The sequence below is a fragment of the Periplaneta americana genome, chromosome 6, assembly GCF_040183065.1.
Source record: "Periplaneta americana isolate PAMFEO1 chromosome 6, P.americana_PAMFEO1_priV1, whole genome shotgun sequence".
In the NCBI taxonomy this organism is placed as follows: Eukaryota; Metazoa; Arthropoda; class Insecta; order Blattodea; family Blattidae; genus Periplaneta; species Periplaneta americana.
In genome coordinates, this window is record NC_091122.1 from 137,000,161 (window position 1) to 137,019,467 (window position 19,307).

At 34.4% G+C, this 19,307-nt stretch overlaps 1 protein-coding gene across 1 annotated transcript in view; it reads right to left on the reverse strand.

Moving 5' to 3' along the window:
* Nucleotides 1-19,307, reverse strand: part of LOC138701771 (sodium-independent sulfate anion transporter-like) — a 303,572-nt gene that overhangs the window by 218,011 nt on the left and 66,254 nt on the right. The window contains exon 2 of the mRNA XM_069829018.1: nt 12,531-12,615. The gene's annotated coding sequence lies outside the window, so the exon portion shown is untranslated. The remainder of the gene's footprint in view (nt 1-12,530; nt 12,616-19,307) is intronic.

Here is a 19,307-nt window from a genome sequence, read left to right on the forward strand (position 1 = left end):
TCTCCTCCATGTTTAAGAAATATTTTCAAATTTAAATTAGATTTAAAATATGAATAAACAACACATAATTGGTGTTGGTAATATGACACTGAAAGAAAAATAGGCTATTGTTTGACTATTTATATTACAATTACCAATATTTAGAATATCAAATGCTTTATATTTCCGCTAATAGTTTTTCATAGAAATATGAAGCTACCGTTCTCAACACAATAACTAGATATTAATTCATTTATTTAGGGTCGGTGTCTGCTGGTTGATTCACTCTGCAACGAAGGAGAATGAATTTAGCTTTATAACAACTTTTGGCGAGTCTAATTTGAATTCAAATGTTATAGTAATAAATAATAATTACTGTTTTTTAAATGTGTTGCATGTAAGTTATGAGCAAATTTACTAAGTGGTTTCCAAAATTTGATTCCCCATCTTAAATTCTGACTAAGGCACTGCTTGGCCTCCAGTTGTGGCAACACAAAATGTAACAACAAAGAGTAAGCTTCCATGCTCTAGGTACGATTTGAATCCAATGCCGTGGCTAAAATATGCAGGTCCTACAACACAGCGTTAAAGCTGCTCCCCTTCATTCCTGTGTACATTGTGTCAGCGTGCTTCAAATGTGTAATGTTTATTTACATTGGAAATAAACTAACCTTAAGCTATGAAAACAAGAATTAGATGTCCCGTCCTCTGCTACAGTTCAGTCGATGTACTTTCAGCTACACATACAGCTGAAGGGTTTTCGATTCCCGGCAGATCAGTTGAGATTTACACCACTTCTTTAGCGAATGTTGACGCGTCTCTTGTGCTGATTTGTCTTAAATAATATAACTTAGCGTTATTCTGAACACATGACCGAGGAACCACAATGATTTTGACTGTCTAGTGTATGTGCAAATCCTCACGGGGCGGGAGTGAGAAGAAATGATCAGAAATTTCTATTCCTAGAGCGTTTATGATAATATTTGTGACGTTTAGATACTATGTTATTTGTATTTAAATTGTTTAATCTTGACTGGTACCTAAATTGGTCTTTATTTCACCGTTCTAAGCAACCTAAACAGCAGTGAATTAAAAGTTTCTAACTCACAGCAGTGAACTAATTTTTTTAATCAACCTCTTCATGACAGCCAACACATTATCAACAATAAAATTCGTACATTAATTAATTAGTTAATTCATTCATTCCATTATTTAAGGCAGGTATGAGTATATAAAAAGTAGACAATATTTAAAATACCAAAAAAAAATGCAATGCATCTAAATCAAATGAACAGCAAGTAAATCATTCTATGTGAGTCCGAAAGCAATGGTAAAATATTGAGTAGACATGTAGCTTGGACCTTTCCTGTTGTCAGTAAGAAATAACGTTTCGAAGATGGATCTACATTCGCCTTCAATAGAATTTAAATTTACTTTACAATAATAGTTTCTTTAATTACGTCACACAAATAATATAATATAGTATTTGAAAAATCGAAATCTGTACAAGAAAAATATTTACGTCTGAAATATAGGGATATTTCTTTAACCACTGTTCACTAAGTACCTTTTATGCTTGCAAGAATTTTACTGTCCATTTTGATAGTACATTAATAATGGTACTGACTCAAGTGTACAGTATAATCATGCCCTCCGCCTCTAACATTTTCACATTTACCACAGACTTTATAACTCCTCTTTTACCTTCCCTTTGTTCACTGGGAATTGCTTGGAGGCAAGAACGCTACATAAAGCTTAATATCTTCACTAAACAGATAATAAAAACATATTTATGTGTGATCAATAATATAATCCAAGGGAAGCATGATTTTCATGTTTAAATTTAAGAAAAACTACATCAATTTGATATAGGCAAAGGAATAATTGAGTGGATCACATTTATCTATTCTGTTTCGTATTTCTCATGAGAAATTGAAGTAACTTATTTAATACTATTCGATTTGATATAGCTAATATAGGATCGCACCCAAGTGAATACTTTTTTATTTCTATCACTCAAAATATCACTGTTGACCTAGAATAACGTCACAAGAAAAAATTATTACTATATTTTTGTTCGTAATATTTAAAATTTTCAGTACACACGTATTAAAATAAAAGTGTCACAGGTTGACATTACTTACCAGACAATCTTGTTCAGTTTGTTGTGTCAACATTTAAAATACAATCACAGTTTTTACATATATTTGAAGTAATATAATAATAATAATGATAATAATAATAATAATAATAATAATAATAATAATAATAATAATAATATTTAGTCTTCCTCAACTAGATGAGATTGCCAAAGACAAAGAATGTTAAATAGTAACATTAAGGTATGACACAAATGCCTCACAAGAAAACAGTTCACATAAATTGAAATTTGCAGTATATTGAATTAGTTACAATTTAAGGTCATGAAAATTTGCAGTAAAGTAAAAAGACAAAAGATAATATATATATATGTATATATGTATATATATATAATGAAACATTCATTTGTAGTTTAAATAGAAGTACAAGTGTCGTCGTAAAATCTGCAGAGAACCCTTCAAAGCTATCATAGAAATTTCCTTTACACTATAAGTAATTGCTGTTGGGACTCAAAATTTATGACACAATGACACGAATTGTTTTGTTACGTTTTCATTAATATAAAATAAACACTTTAATTAAAATGTTTAAAAATATTTTATTATATATTGAGACATCATATTTTACAATCACAATATTTATTTTTTAAATTTCTTCCTCAAAATCAAATAATTTTTAGTCGTCACGTTCCGTTCCCAAGTCAACGATATATTCAAGTAAGATACATATCTACAAATCTACAAGTCAATTTAAAATTAACTCGATTTATTCGATTATTCGTATTTTTTTATTGTTATCTCAAAAAATTAACTTCATGTCTTAGCACTGACTAATGTCTAATATAATAATTTCAGGAAAGTAGCGGAAATATCTAGAATCAAACTTACAATTTCTGACTGTAGTGCTAAACTAGTACCAGTTGAATCACGCAGGCAGGATAGTGCAGAGCACAGAGGACAATCTGTTCCGAGTTTCGCCGCCATGATCTGGCATTAACTCATCGCGCACTATTCCACTCCACTTCACAAATTGAAAAGACTATCACTGCTAACGCCTTTCCAATTCATTGCATCAGGAGCGCCGATACTCCTCCCACATTCTTTCACGAAAAGTGACGATTCACAACTCGTCCCATCATTTCAAACACAGAGTAATCTGAAATCACTGCTTCTTTCTCCGTAAACTTCATTTTAACATCTTACTAAGTATAAATAAATATTAACCATCATGTAATATTTTAAATATTATCATTGAAATATCTATGCATTACACAAATGAGGCCACTGATGGAACTATAACGAAGTAAATTAGTTTTGAAGTTGGTATCTCTCATGTAACATGTTATTCAATCCTTAGGCTCAGAAAGATTAATTTGAGGACGATACAAGTTACAAGGTCTAAACCTTGATAGACAGGAGGAGAAGAATAATACATAAATTACTTGAAGTTGAAGATAATAAACCGTACAGGTAGTATATATTGTCGTAAAAGAAGAGGAAGGTATATTTTTCATATATTTAATTGCTCTTTTCTGAAGTTGTCAATGTTTATCAATATTTTTATGGTTCAAGACTCAAGTATAAGACTTACAACCAGAACAAAATTCCTTGTTTTCAGTACTACTTATGATTATTTAATTTTCTGCATTAGTGAAAGTCAGGTATCGCTAGGCTTGCGCTTATGTACAGTGCTCCTACAAAAGATCTTTCCGGTTTCGAACACATTTAATTTACGTTCTATGCATCTGAGGTGCATGAAAATAGTACCAATGGAAAGAGAAACTCAAAAAGGTTAGTTCCTTACCTTAAAGATATTTAACATGTCCCCCTTACTAACACGGCACACATCAAGCCTATAGTCAAGTTCCACGAAAGTACGCGGATTTTCCCCAGATTATGAGGTTTTGTCTGTTCACCTTACCAGAAAGATGAAAAGTGGCTTCGTCAGGAAACACCAATGAACGAATAAATTCATCATAGTTTTCAATTAAGGTCTGCATACTTATGCAGAAATTTCTTCGTAGCACTTTCTCCTCTGGTTTTAGGGCTTGCAGCAACCGTAGTCGGTACGGATGAAATCGCAACCGCTTACGAAGAATCTTGCCTTAAAACCAACGTACCATTTAGGTACGGATTGAGGCCCAGTGAGTGGATCTATACCAAACTTTGTTCGTTAATGTCGTTGCACATTAATAACCGTGTGGTTCATATGAAAATCAAGCTTTTCTGTACTCTATAGCAGCCATTTCGCCTCAACAATGAACAAATTTGTTTATAATATGCACTACTGTACATGAGCTATTGTATGTATTTATTTACACTGCAAGTGGGCAAACACCCGGTGGCAGTGGTATACACAATATAAACAATACACAATAAAATTACAATACACAATACAATTATACAATACAATTCACAATACAATATTATGAGGCAGTGTTACCAACTAGGAAAACAATGTTGCCACAACTAAAGTTTTTGAGTTTCTCTTTCCATTGATGCTACATTCATGCACCTCAGATTCATAGAACGTAAATTACATGTGTTCGAAACCGGAAAGGGTTTTTTTGTAGAAGCCCTGAATTCAAAGAAATATAAAATATCCAAACAATTTTAACTAAGTATACCAAGAGTCAGTGTATTCGGCTACAAACTCAGAAAATCTCAGTTCAATTCTGGGAGATCAATGGAAATACATCTCTCTCTAGGTGTTTTTAGTTGGTTATTTAACGACGCTGTATAAACTATTCGGTTATTTAGAGTCGATGGAATTGGTGATAGCGAGATAATATTTCGAGAGATGAGACCTAGGATTCACCACAGATTATCTGACATTCGTCTTACGGTTGAGGAAAATTTCGGAAAAAAAACCAATTAGGTAATCAGCTCAGGCGGGAATCGAACTCGCGCCCGAGTGCAACCCTGGATCGCCATCTATAGGTGTAGTTTTTTGTAATGGTTTAAAGTATTCTTACTGTAGCCGGATCACATTGACCATATTTATCGAAAGTTCAATTACTTGTGATTATCCAATATTGGTTTAAAATGCACAGAACTGATGAAAAGGTTCAATTTTTAAAGAAGGCTATGAGATGATGCACTTTTTTTTCAATACAAAAATTAGTTATGTCACTATCTTGCCATTTCATTTTATCTTTGGAACGTAATCTTGATAAATATAAGAGTATTTCACAAAACATGTTTTGCTATCATAACAATTTGAATCTAGCAACTTCTTTCATTAGGGTCAGTAACGATAAACTCGTGAGTGGGGAACTAGTTTGAACGTAAACAAGTGATTTCTTTTTACTATCAAGATTTAAAAAAACGTGTGGAGTTCAGTTTCCTATTAGTAGGGTCCAGATGTTGGCAAAATGACTTTTATTACTGGTTTCACATATACCAAATTAAGGTAAATTTAAATGCGTTTTGAGGTACTTAGGCGTGATGGGGCAAATTGTTATTTTACCTATGTATTTTGCCCATTTAAGCCCTTGCTGCTTATTTGAAGAATATGTCTATTTTTACTTTTTTTTTGTCCCTTAAAAATAAATTGTAAGTTAATTTATTTGTTATTTTTAAGTTATTTTAACAAGTAACATAATAATTGCCTTCAGATTATCCTTCACATACTCGTATGTAAGTTTCATGGTGATCATTCATCCCACACTGTAATCCTTTATGCAACTTAATATTTCATTATACAAACGGAATTATCAATATGCTTAAAATCTCCTTCCGCTCACCCAAATCACAGCATTTGGATCTTCCTTTGAGATATTACCGGCTGGCTATGAGATACTACTGAGCCTGTCTGCACTTCGAGAATCGCGTACAAGCACAATGAAACGTGCTGAAAATCTGAAGTGCTTCCATATTAATTTATTTAGGCCTAATTCAAATTTCGTTACTCCAATGGGAAATGTTAAATGAATTAACTTAAACATCTAGTTGTCGTAGATATTAAACATGCTTGCTTCAAACATGTTCCAGTTACGTCAGTTGATGTATAACTAAATTTTCGTATGCTGAAAACTGTTCTAGCCAGTAGAAGCTAAAGTAATGTGCAACCAATAACAAGATAAGTTGAATGAAATTAGGTGATAAAATATATTAGATTCGATATTTTGTTTTTAACTTACTCTGTCTTGTTTATTTTTTAATTCTTTTTTGTCTGCATATTGTGTTTTTTATTCCCAGTGATTTTTTCATGTTTTATTTGCCTTTTTTAAGTATTATAAATGCCTAATCATCCGGGCTGTACCTTGAGTATTCGTAGGAAACGATTAGCGAATATTATATAGGCTAATGTCGAGGTTAGTAAATCAAGAGACCCTTTGTTCTTTATACTTTACGTAGTGTATACATAATGCCTCACAATTATAGGTACAAACTGCAGGGGTGACTAAAGGACAGTGAAACAAGCCAAAAAGTCCTAATAAACAAAGATCTCGTTTTCGAGATGGCCACCAACCGAATACACCTATACATTTACAACCTCATTCCTTACTTGACAGACTTAGCGGTTGTGTGTACCTTCATTTTTCGAACATGATCTGTGAGACCTTTTATGCGATGTGTCTCTTTGGGAAAGGCAGGTACTGTGATACTTGCATGACGGAGCACCGGCTCACTTTCATTTGAACGTTCGAGGTTCTTACACACAAACTTTCACAGCAGGTGTATCGAACATGTCTTATCAACACCATGACCTCCCAGGTCCCCCGACTTCAATCCTCTGAATATTTCGGGGCATTTCAAATGTTTTGTGTATTTGAGCGCTATTGGTAAAGATAACAAACTATCGTAACACATTGGCAATGGTTGTCAACGCAGTAGAGACACGCCAGGGATATTCGAACTTGTACTATTGTCGATAAGGAAACTTGTTGATTCCTGCCTTATCATGAACGGTAGCCTATTGAGCACATGTTATAACACCTCTTCCTCCAGTGCACATCGGATGTTGTTGATTGCACCAGTACTGACGAGACATAATAAAACTCAGCAGATTTCGGAAACGGCTGGTTTCCGGATCTATGTTTATTAGGACTCATTGTCCTCTACTCATCCCTGCAGTTTGTGCCTATAATTATGAAACACCCTGTACAGTGTCATTACAGGCTATGAGTTAGCTGTCAGTAAAGTGACAGACACGGATCGGAAGAAGTTTGGTTCAAACTTTGGTGAAGGCAGTAATTTTTCCATAATGGCTTCGGAATCCACTCTCTAATAAAACTGAATACCAGGTACTTCTTAGAAGTAGAACGCGTCCGGAGCGAGATGCTGACTACATCATCTCTTCCTAGTGCCGAAATCAAGAAAGTCTATCTTACCTCCCAACTTTCAGCTTGTCTAAGTGGCATATAGATGGACACCTTTACTTTTTGCAGGTTGTAATTCTGGTGATTTGAATGCACTGACTTGAAAACAAAAACAGAAAGATGTGTTTCTAAATCACTAGGTTTGTTAAATTACTATAAAAAGTAAATTACACAGATGACCTACTTGCTTATACTTTTATAAAAACTTCCTATGCATAACACTCTTTTTTTTTATTCATCATAATAATAATGTTATTATAAACTAAATTTCGTTTGGAGAGAAATGTTACCTTCTACCTGCGGTCAAAATCCGGCAGATGCGCTAGAAATGTTCAATTAAACAATAAAATCTGAACATGTTATGGAGTCTCACGAAGACAATTCAGAAGAGTCCTTGGCCTTGACCGGTGATTGAACTGAGATCTTTCAGCTCCTCACTGGCGGGGGCATATGGGTCACGGAAACGGATATGACGTCCACACTGTATTGTTGTGCTCTCTAGATTCGTCTGCCCAGCGGATTTCACGGTCCAAGCAATGATTTTTGCATTACATTTTGATAGTCTAATTCATTACTAAATACGTATACTTAACCGTCACGTTAGCTAGAATATCACAAATATATTGTCTATATGATAAATAATGTGCCAAGAAACCATTTAACATACAAAAACTTGGCATAGTTTTTTATTTAGTTACTTTAAAAGAGTCGATGACTGAAACAGGAGTACATTTAAAACAATTTATCGAATACTTGAAAGGTTATTATGTCACTTCGGTGGAACATGTAATGTTCCTCCAGTTTATCTCCAGAAGTCAATATACAAGTGGAGAGGTAGTTGCGAGAACGTTTACAGACAGAACAGGTCATAAATAGGTACAGTATAGCGTTATGGACCTATGCATTAATGAAGAAAATGTGTAGAAAAGGAACAGGCTTGTAGGCAAAACTTCATGTCTAATTTTAGAGTACAAAAAACATTTATATAATTCGCAACTTCAGAAAAAGTTTTGTGGATACTTTCTGAGTTTCTGTTACATTTATGATAACAGAATATTTGCCCGGGAAGTTATGACTAATAAACGTGGGTAATATTTTCAATTCGCAATATAAATAGTATTGTACAATATAGTTATTAATGGCGCGCGGTAACGTCACAGTAAAGGCGTAACGCTATAAAGGCGGAAGGTCGCGGGTTCAATTCCCGATGGAATCTTGGATTTTCTCTCTTGACCTATGTTCCTTCCCGCTGCACTGTGCCTTGAGGTTACTTGGCTTCTAGCAGAAATGACTACCAGGGGCATTTTCTTGGGATTAAAGGCGGAAGACACGTAGGACTGACATCCTACACTCATTAATATCTATTGTACAGGGCCGGATTTAGGTACAGGAGCTGACTATCCATCCGGTTCAGAACTGTGAATAAGCTGTTTTTTCTTTTCTTCTTTCTGGAGGGCATAAACAACCAAACATATTGGACCGTTTGGCCATCCTCATGAGTCACTAATTCCTTGAACGTGGTTGTAACAATCATCCCTCTCACTTCAAGGAACTTTTTTTAAAGTTTCATCGCAAAAATGTGTTTAAAACTTGAAAGAAATGGCAAAATAGACATTTATATGCAATATCGAATTAAAATATACATTTTTCATATAAACCAGTCATTTTTAACCAAGAATGATTCCCTGGTGTGCCGCGAGAAAATGAAAATAATAAAGGTTGTCATATAAAAAAGTGAAAATGAACTCTTAAAAAAGTATTTGCACGTTGTTTTCTCCATAGAGAAGCACTTGCTTTAAAGTCACTAGTTTCTGTGTTTGCAGAATTATTGCAGCAAGTGGTAATTATTTTAATATCTTCGCTCTGCAATGGATTCCAAATAACTCAGCAGCATATTTACACAGAAGTTCGGTGGTTATCACGTGGTCGCATACTGTCAAGGTTTTATGAACTGAAATAAGAACTTTACTGTTTTTTTTTCTAAATAATCTAAACATAACGATTTTTTCAGTGATGATAAATAATATATTTATCTGATTTGTTTGTATTTTATGGTCCTCATTTCGTCCTAATACCCTAACAAGTCCCCGTAGGGGAAAATTCATCCCCGGTTTGGAAGTACTGGTTTAGATTATGTGAGTGTGCCGCGTGATGTTAAATTACACCTTTAGTGTGCCACATGTTGAAAAAGGTTGAAAAATACTGATCTAAACTCTTGAAATACACCCAGTATGAAAAATAAAATTGATATTATTCGATTACTCTTCGTTCGAAACACAAAGCTATATGAGTCCTTAATTAATATGACGTAGGTATCAATACAAACGTGAATTTTCATGCAAATCCTCGATCTAGTTATGACCACATTGGACTGTAAGTAGGTGACACATGACGAAGAATGACAGATAACGGATTAAGTTGTGCAACATGGTGACAAAACTATCATTTGCCACACTTTTCAATTTACTTTCAAAAGCACGCAGCACTTAGTAATAAAAAATGAATAACAATTTATACACAAATATATTTTTCACTGTCATGTTGTGCAACTTCATAAGGACACGATAAATTATTACAAATAATGCATGACAAATTAATAATTTTAGTTAAATCACTTTCCTACATTCCTAAAGCAATTATTCGTTGCTGTTTCCTTGTAAATCACAAAAAAAAAATTACTCTAGTTTTAGTAGGAAATTCTGTAATAATATTAAATTATTGCTGAAGTAAATGAAATACCACAATAAACGTCATATCGGAGAGACCATTTGCCTATCGAGCCACCTGTGAGATATGACGTAATTAAATAAACAATTATTGGCTAACTAAGACACTTACGGCGGTGTAATTAACTATCATGGACGTTTGGTTTTAATAACTCACTGCACTGGAAAGTTTTTTGAAGGATTCTGTGGTTTGGCCTCTTTAAAAATGGCGTGGCGAGTTTTGGTGTCACTTATTGCAGGGAACAACATTTCAACGTGGGCGACAGCAGAAGAACAAGTCTGCAGAACGTGTACTCTGGCTATTGCAGCTACTGTGTGTTGCTCGAGCAAAACAATCGAGAGAACTACTAAGCGCTGTCTTATTGATTGCATTCAAGATATCGCAATAAAATTGTCAGTCCTCATTACTAATAACATGTCCGCTACTTCCTAATTATTACCAGATGTGACTCATTTATCCATTGTAATTCACTTACAATATATTGCTTTCCTATTTGCTCCAACATTTCCCATATCAATCATCCTGTAGCATTTATTTAAGATGCAAAGAAGTAAAATGGATGACACGTTGTGGGCTTTTATTGCCGTGAGGTCTGAGGTGAAGATATAGCTCCGTGTTAACTGTGGGTTACAAAGATTCATCAGAAATTCGCTTGCAGTAATATAAGAATAACAATAACAAAACGTGCCTAGGACGAACTACAATGAAAATAAAAAAAAAGGAGCCTTGGATGAACTACAATGAAAATCACAAAACATGCCTAAGATGAATGAAAATCACAAAACTTGCCTAGGATGAACCACAATGAAAATCACAAAACGTACCTAGGGTGAACTACAATGAAAATAAAAAAAAACGCGCCTAAGTTGAACTGCAATGAAAATCACAAAACGTGCCTAACTTGAACTACAATGAAAATCACAAAACGTGCCTAGGATGAACCACAATGAAAATAAAAAAACCCGCCTAGGATGAACTGCAATGAAAATCACAAAACGTGCCTAGAATGAACCACAATGAAAATCACAAAACTTGCCTAGGATGAACCACAATGAAAATAAAAAAACGCGCCTAGGATGAACTGCAATGAAAATCACAAAACGTGCCTAAGATGAACCACAATGAAAATCACAAAACGTACCTATGATGAACTACAATGAAAATAAAAAAGGCACCTAGGATGAACTACAATGAAAATCACAAAACTTGACTACTACAATGAAAATTACAAAATGTGCCTACGATGAATTATAACGAAAATCACAAAATGCGCCTAGAGTGAACTACAATGCAAATCACAAAACGTGCGTAGGATGAACTACCGTATAATGGAAATCACAGAACGTGCCTAGAATTAACTACAATGAAAATCACAAAACGCGCTCAGAATGAACTACAATGAGAATTACGCTTCAACGCTTAAGTATAGCTATTCAACCCAGAAATACAATGAGTGTTTTAGGTAAGGAGAAGGTGGAAATATGGTCTAGGAGTGGTAATATGGGCTACCTCTTTTTTACTATATATGGTGTTGTTACCTAGCGAAAAAAAAAAACTCTTAAAAGTACATCTTGTGTCCATCAGTTTGCTTGCACAAAGGGACAAACCAGTTGCCATTGTGGTGTGGATGTGGTGTCTTCTTCGTGTTTTTCATCAATTTCAAAGTTTTTGCAGATATGTAGTTTCAATTTTATTGAATGAAATACATTTCTTGTTTAGAAATCACGCTTGATGTGTCGCACTTATTAAGAATAGCTCTATAATATTTATTTAGGATAACAATTGCCATACATAATCTTAGAAACCTTCATGAGTCGATGCTGCTACTATGGGCTACAGCTATGTGTCAAATATGGGATAGGTATATTACCAGCACATTAACACGTCCCATATTTTCACTATCGTGATTTGCGTTATTTGTTACAGAATATTGCCATTGATGTGCCACAGGTTTTCTACTTATGTTTCCCCCCCCCCCAATTTTATTATCAAATTTTTGTGGTAGCCCATATTTAGACCCTGCAACCTACAGAGGACCAGTTCGTCTTCCTTACAAAAAGTAATTATATACAAATATCTATTGCAACTATTGACCTTTAAGACTGGAAAAATTGTATATGAATAATTACTCTGTATGTTAATAAAGATTTCCAAGCAGTATGCCACACCATTTTCCATTATTACGAGGAAAACAAAATGATAGCCCATATTTCCGCCTTCTCCTCTACTCTTCCCGAATTCAGCCCTTTGGACGAACTTTTCTTTCTTTAAAATTTATCAAGTATTCTGTGTGCGTAAGTTTATTTACTATAAATAAGTGATGTAATCAAATTTCTGTCATGAAAAGATAAGACGTGAAGTGTAGCAAAACCTATCATGCAGCAGTAAAGTGAACACTTACTTCGATCACTGTTTCCACCTCGGCTTCTTTAGATACTGCAAGATTATAATAGTCTGAGTTCTGAATTCTTCGGCTCTCGGAATTTCTGAAAGAAAAAAGAGACAATGTTGTAATAACTTAATTAAAATTGAAATACATGTTTTTGTATTCAAAAATAAAAATAATATTAGGAACTTGTAGGTCATTCTCGTACAAAGAAGAATTGGATAACACGAAAGAGAAGAGAATTTTGAAGTCAGTACAAATTACTTTGAAATGATTTACTTGTTCTCTCCATTAGCAATATATTTTAGGTAAGTAAGAATTATGTTCCACCGCTGTGGTGTAAAGGTCAGCATATCTGGCTGTGAAATGAGCGGGCCCGGTTCAAATCCTGGTTGGGACAAGTCACGCGATTGAGATTTTTTCCAGAGTTTTTCCCCTGAACGTATTAACAGCAAATGCTGGGTAACTTTCGGCACTAGACCCTGGACTCATTTCGATGGCATTATCCCCTTCATTTTATTCAGACGCTAGCTAACCATTGCAGTTGATAAGACATCGTAAAATAAACCAATAAAAAACTTTCAATTAAGACAGATGAGGGTAACCTAAAATCCTGTATAAAACAAATTCAATTCTTATCTTTTCGACGAGGAAAAGCAACACAGGAGTCATTCGGCTTGTAATACCAGTACACTATATCTGTCTGATGTGGTCATAATTCATAGTCAGTAAGGTGACACGCGTTAAATCATGTCGACTCAAGGTGTGTATAACAAGTGAACTTGACGGGATTCAAACCGATGGTCCGTTTAGATAGTGACACTTGACGGCATTGGGCGCAATAAGAATAGCAGATCGTGACTTTGTATGTCATCAGCACCCTTCAAGTTCTTCGTGCTCCCACGCAGTTAACATCAGATCGATCTCTGTCATTAACATGTCCAAATTGGGCTTGCTGACAATGTGCATGAGAAACAACACGACACAGCTTAACGGCATAAAGTGTTAATACTTCGCACGTGAGATATTATATTAACCGATGGCTATACTGTGTCACGGAGCAATGTTGAGAGGTCCACATTACATTCCACGAATAATTTACAGCGACTATCAGATTGCACGTCATTGAGCTGCATGTGGCTGTAAAGAGAACACGTTCTGCTCAAGTGTGAAGACTGGGAGACGCAGAAATGCGGTTTCAGGAAGATTTCGAACAACATCATGAATAATATAATCAAGACTACAGATGGGAACTTGAACTAAAAAGACAAATACATCGAACAGACAAATAAAATGAAATTAAGTCGGAGGATTCTTTCACGCTAGCGCACTCCGTATTTTATAGTTCGTTGCAATAAAACAGACTAAAGACATTAGTGAAGTGAAAGATTAATCTTTTTTCTGCATTTCTTCCTCTGAAAAAGAGTATAAGAGAATGACACAGCAGGACTCTTTCTACTTGCGTTTTCTAACTATATAAAGAATTTGCATAAAGACGTATTAAATATCAGTTGTTATCCTTCTCGGGATATTAACAGATAACATATCGTTTTGTTGTCCAATAATTCGTGTAAATTTTTATGTCTTAGCTTTTATCTGAAGTTGAGTTGTCACTATCGTAGCTTACTCCATTATTCTTAACTCAGTTATAGGTGGCAGTCTTGTTTTAGCATTCATAATATTGTTCTATCCTCTGATTGAGGTTCTGTCTGATATGTACAATTGTACATCTACTATTAGGCAGTACATCTCACTTGACAATATGTGTCAGAGGAAGAACAATAATTGTTTGTATGCATCTCAAGTCTATGTAATGTAAATGCAGCTAGTCGGCGATGTATGCAATGGAGGGGGGAAAGGAACTGCCTATCCTATCCCATTATTCTTGGTATCACTTATGAGGTTCAGACCTGTCTTTGGACAGTTGACTAAACAATAATATTGTTCTGTAATGTTTGGAACATTCCCTCCGTTCTAAATTATATTAATAAATAGGCAGCCACCGGGGTAGTTTAACTTTCAATTTAATAATATTTCTTATAACACAAAAAGAAAGCATAAGAAAATACTTCAAGCCAATTTCAAGCAAATCGTCATCAAAATTGTTATTAGTTTAAAATAATGTAATATTATTCTTTTTGTTTCATTCGTAGTTTTCTACCCAAAGACAGGACATTCATCACAAATCCAGCATTCTCCAATTTTCCCTCTTTTCCGCCTTCCTCTTATCGTTAGTCTCCGCATATGATCAGTATCAGCTGTTATCATATGTTATCTATCATCTGATATCTTCTTCTGCCCTTAACTTTTCTCCCGTTCACCATTCCTCCAATGTATTCTTCAGTAGCCAGCTTCTTCTTAGTCAGTGACCCAGTTAATTTTCTTTTCTCTTCCTGTTCAGTTTCAGTAATATAATTTCTTCAACCACTCTTACTAGCACAGCTTCATATATTATTATTCGAATACATTTCTGCACACCTTTCAAGTAAAAATGTTTGGCCACTACACTTCATTCAAAAAATGTCCTTAGAAATTTTTCAGAGGAAGGATTTTAAACTACAAATTTTATTCAGGATTCACATATAGATAGACAGATAGACGAACAAACGGAACCAAATTACTACTTATTTATAAAATATATATCTCAATATAAATTTCGACATGAGATTTTTGCAGCACCGCAATGTATTCTGTCGATTATGTTATTTAGCAACCTCGCTAACTTCCGAGAAACGAGAACGCTGATTCCTTATTTAGAAAATAAACAGGCGGAAGTGAAGGAAGTAAATATATTTGTTTAGAAGAGTTCCAACCTCGGAATATCACACGTTTTCCGCACCATACTAACAAAGTTCGCAAATGAATTCTCACGCATCATGGAAACTAATATTTTGGTCACAAAATCATCCATATGGTACTGAAAGCTGCAGCACAGAACTAATTAAGTCATAAGACAATTAAGGTCTTAATCAGCTTTTGCATTCTTGTTTAATTCCTGTTACGAATGTTTTGGCGGTCAGCTCAATGCTAGATATATGGAGGTGAATGCCGTCTGGTACCCAGCATGCAGGTCAATGTCGCTATGGCCCGCAGTAAAAATGTTGGCGCCGTCCTCCATATCTCTACTATCCGAAGCGAAAACATATAATTTCATTACGGAAATATTTACTGTATTTTCTCCGGGTAAAACAGCAATCAACAGAAGCAACAAATACCGACCCAGACCATCAATCGGTTTTCTATCTCGTGCCAAGTCAGGAATATTAAATTCCATCCATCTGATTTTAAAAACAGAAATGTTTTACAGTTTCCCCTTCTGTGATGATTGTTAGCCAAAATTATACATTCATACGTAGAAGAGTATATCGTCGTCATCATCTGCTTTCAATGTTACGACACTTTTATCCGTTACGTCATGAGTCGTGTCAAGTTTAGGAACCATAGACCTAAGCGGCGAGCCTTCCCAATTTATTTGATTATCATGGAGCAAGGCTACACTTTAAAACGAAATACAACATACACAAGACAAGGGACACACAGTTAATCAGTATAGAAAGGAGATAAATGGTGTGCAATAAAAAGGACATAAGTCACAAATTGCAAATATTGAGCAGAGCAAAAGAAAATATTGAAATCAGGTCCAATATCACTAAAATAGGTTCGAAACCTAAAGCTCTACATCTTTGCAAAAGAAGATATGTCCTTTATACCATCTGAAGAAGTGCATTTTTGTACTCACATAGAAGTCATAAATGAAAGCCACCTATTTCTGACTTATACCCTTTTTACCGTGCATCATAGAAATTTTCACTTTCCTACCGAGAAACGAACCCGCGCCCCGATTAATTTATAGCTTAAATCACTACACCTTCAATTACAGCATATAGTAATTGTATTATCATTTGTTTTATTTTATCTGTCCCCAGTAGAGCACAAAAAAACACTATGAAGTTCTGGATTGGTGTGCGTAATTATGTTAACAATTTTGTAAAAATGATTTTTTCTACAAAGTAGTGATGTCAGAAGTTTACATGTAAAGATATGAACCTAAGGACAAAAGTGGCGTCCAGTTTCTTAAACATGCAGTCTCGGAATGGAATAATGTAATAATATTTTCTCTCTGAAGTTATTAATTTTTAAGCACTCGGATCAGCTGTTGCATTTATCTCAGGTCCTAAACACTATTACTTAATTTTTGTATGAAGTCACTTCAGTTAAGTTTTATTTGTTGTTATATGGTTGAACCCTTGATTACATTCATCATCATTTTAAAATTCCTTTGCAGGACGAAAAGTTACATTTGTTCGGATCAAATTTCTGCACATTTAAAAGATATACAGTAGAACCCCGATTATCCATCACCCTATTAACCGATTGGAGGATTATTCGACTGTCTTACTCTCGCATTTTTTTCTAGAGAAATATATAAAGTACTGTACATTATATTAGCAGTTATATTTTTATAGAGAGGGTTATTACAAGACTTTAACCCTTACACAGTATGGTCTGCTGTTCGAGTTGTCGTACTGTATAACTTCAATATTAAATGTCTTCCACGGGTATCAAAAGAGATCGTGTTGTGCTAAGTATAAAAAAGTACAAATAACTGAGTGGTTTAGGGAACGAGAAACTGTGGCTCATCTCAGAATACGGGTCTGGCGTCAAACTGTGTGCAATTTAATAAAAATCAAGGATAAAATATATAAAGTATGTAAATCTCCAACTTGAGACCTCCACTATTCCTATCTTTCCATAGACAGTCATTACAAAGAGTTTTCTTGCCCCTTAAAAACCGTCGTTAACAACCAGACATACATCATTGAACTTCTAATATCACTACCTAGCGTGTTGAATATAAAGCCATTGAGAAAATTATGTTAGTGTAAACATTATTCACTAAATTTACGAAAATGTTTTATGATACAGATTATCCGATTTTTCGATTAACCGTTCAGTCCACCCCGTTAATTGTCACGAATAACAGAAGTTCTACTGTAATTAAAATCCTTTCAATAATTTATCATCTCAATACACTGCTCTCTTAAATTAATTGAAGACATTGAGAATTAAATCAATGGATTTCTCAAAACACGCTATGAAATTTTTCGTATAAAACATTTTTTATCTCGAAAAGAAAGCAAAAACGAACAAAATGCTATTAAACTTCTTTGTTTCAAATATCTAAAAAAAAATAATAATAACCCCCAGAAATTAATGACATTACTTACGGTTCATTCCGTATATTCTGACTCGAGAAGATTTCTGTATTAAATCGGTTTTAGAGTAGGCTATTGTTCGGTATTGCTATACTTCTTGGTGATTTTCTTCTTATGTCTTTTTCACATTATGTAATGATGTATTATATTATATTATATTATATTATATTATATTATATTATATTATATTATATTATATTAATGTAAAAGTAAAAAAGTACAGTCTCGTGCCTAGAAAGTACAAAAATCTATTCTTGTGGCTTTTATTGACAAGATTTTCATTGTCTTCCTCAGTATCCGTAACCATCGTTAAAATAATTTTCAAGAGCGTTTGACACATAATATTCAAACGACCAAACGTAATCATGTTACTGCCAAATAACCGTAGCAACGACGTGAAATCTTTAAAAATACTTAATAACTAATCAGAAATTGAGTAATACCAAGAATACAGGAAAATACCCAATAAGAATAATTGGTACGTAGAGTTTAAACAGCTCTTTAGTAGACAGGTTATGTTTGTTTTTTTATTTCACGAAAACAGCTGATCATGTCACGTGATTTCAAAGTCCATTCATTCGCAATCCAGCAACACCAGCGCTATCTAGTGACGTGCTGGAATTGCGGGACACGCAATTACAGGTTATTTGCCTCTGCAGTGCTCAGAGGAAGAAGAGCGCAAGCATAATAGTGAGGCGACAATGCAAGTAGTAGCGCTGCAAGTCACCGTTGAAAATAAGAACTCGTACCTTGAAGCCACGCTGTTCCAGCTCATCAGCTGGGAGGTGGAGAGAAAGAGAAGGCTTCTCACTAAAGGGACCGAACTTCGAAGCATAGCAAATCCTACGATGTTTAGTTGGAGAAACATTCGAGGAGACAAGATTTTTCTTATATTTGTGCCTGTCATTTTAATTGCATAATTACTCATTAATCGCCATATCATTACTGTACAGGCAGTAGTCCTCGATATCCTGGACGTTACCACAATTCGAGTTTCAAGCTTTCAAACTCAGTCGAGACCGATTAAATTTTTAGGGTAATAAAAACTTTTGACATGACTTCCACTGAAAATAAAGTAAAGCTGGAGGTCCATTTTGTATATTTATGCGTATTGCACGTAATATAGGGTGTCACAACTACAACGCCGGATTTAAAAATGCTAATAAATTCAACAAAACATAATATAACAGATAACAGTTCCACCAACCCAACAACAAGACAATAATGTTTTGTTGTAATTTGGTTGGCAACACTATTACAGTATCTGTTCTTTTTTTTTTTTTTTTTTTGCATTTATCCACACTATTAAATCCGGCATTCTTGTTGGAGCATTCTTTATAACCCAGAGGCCTCGCCAGGAATTTAAGAAGGGGATCAAGTTTTGGAAAAATCACTGGTAAATTTGGCCATAAATTACATGCAACGTATTTATTGTTTAAATTGATTTTAAATTTCATAGCATTAGGCTCACAACTTCTCCGTCGTTGCAGAGTTAATAAGCAGATGCCGACATTAAATTACTTAACATTAAATTCTACATAGTAACAGTGCTAAGAAATGTAGCTTCATAATTTAT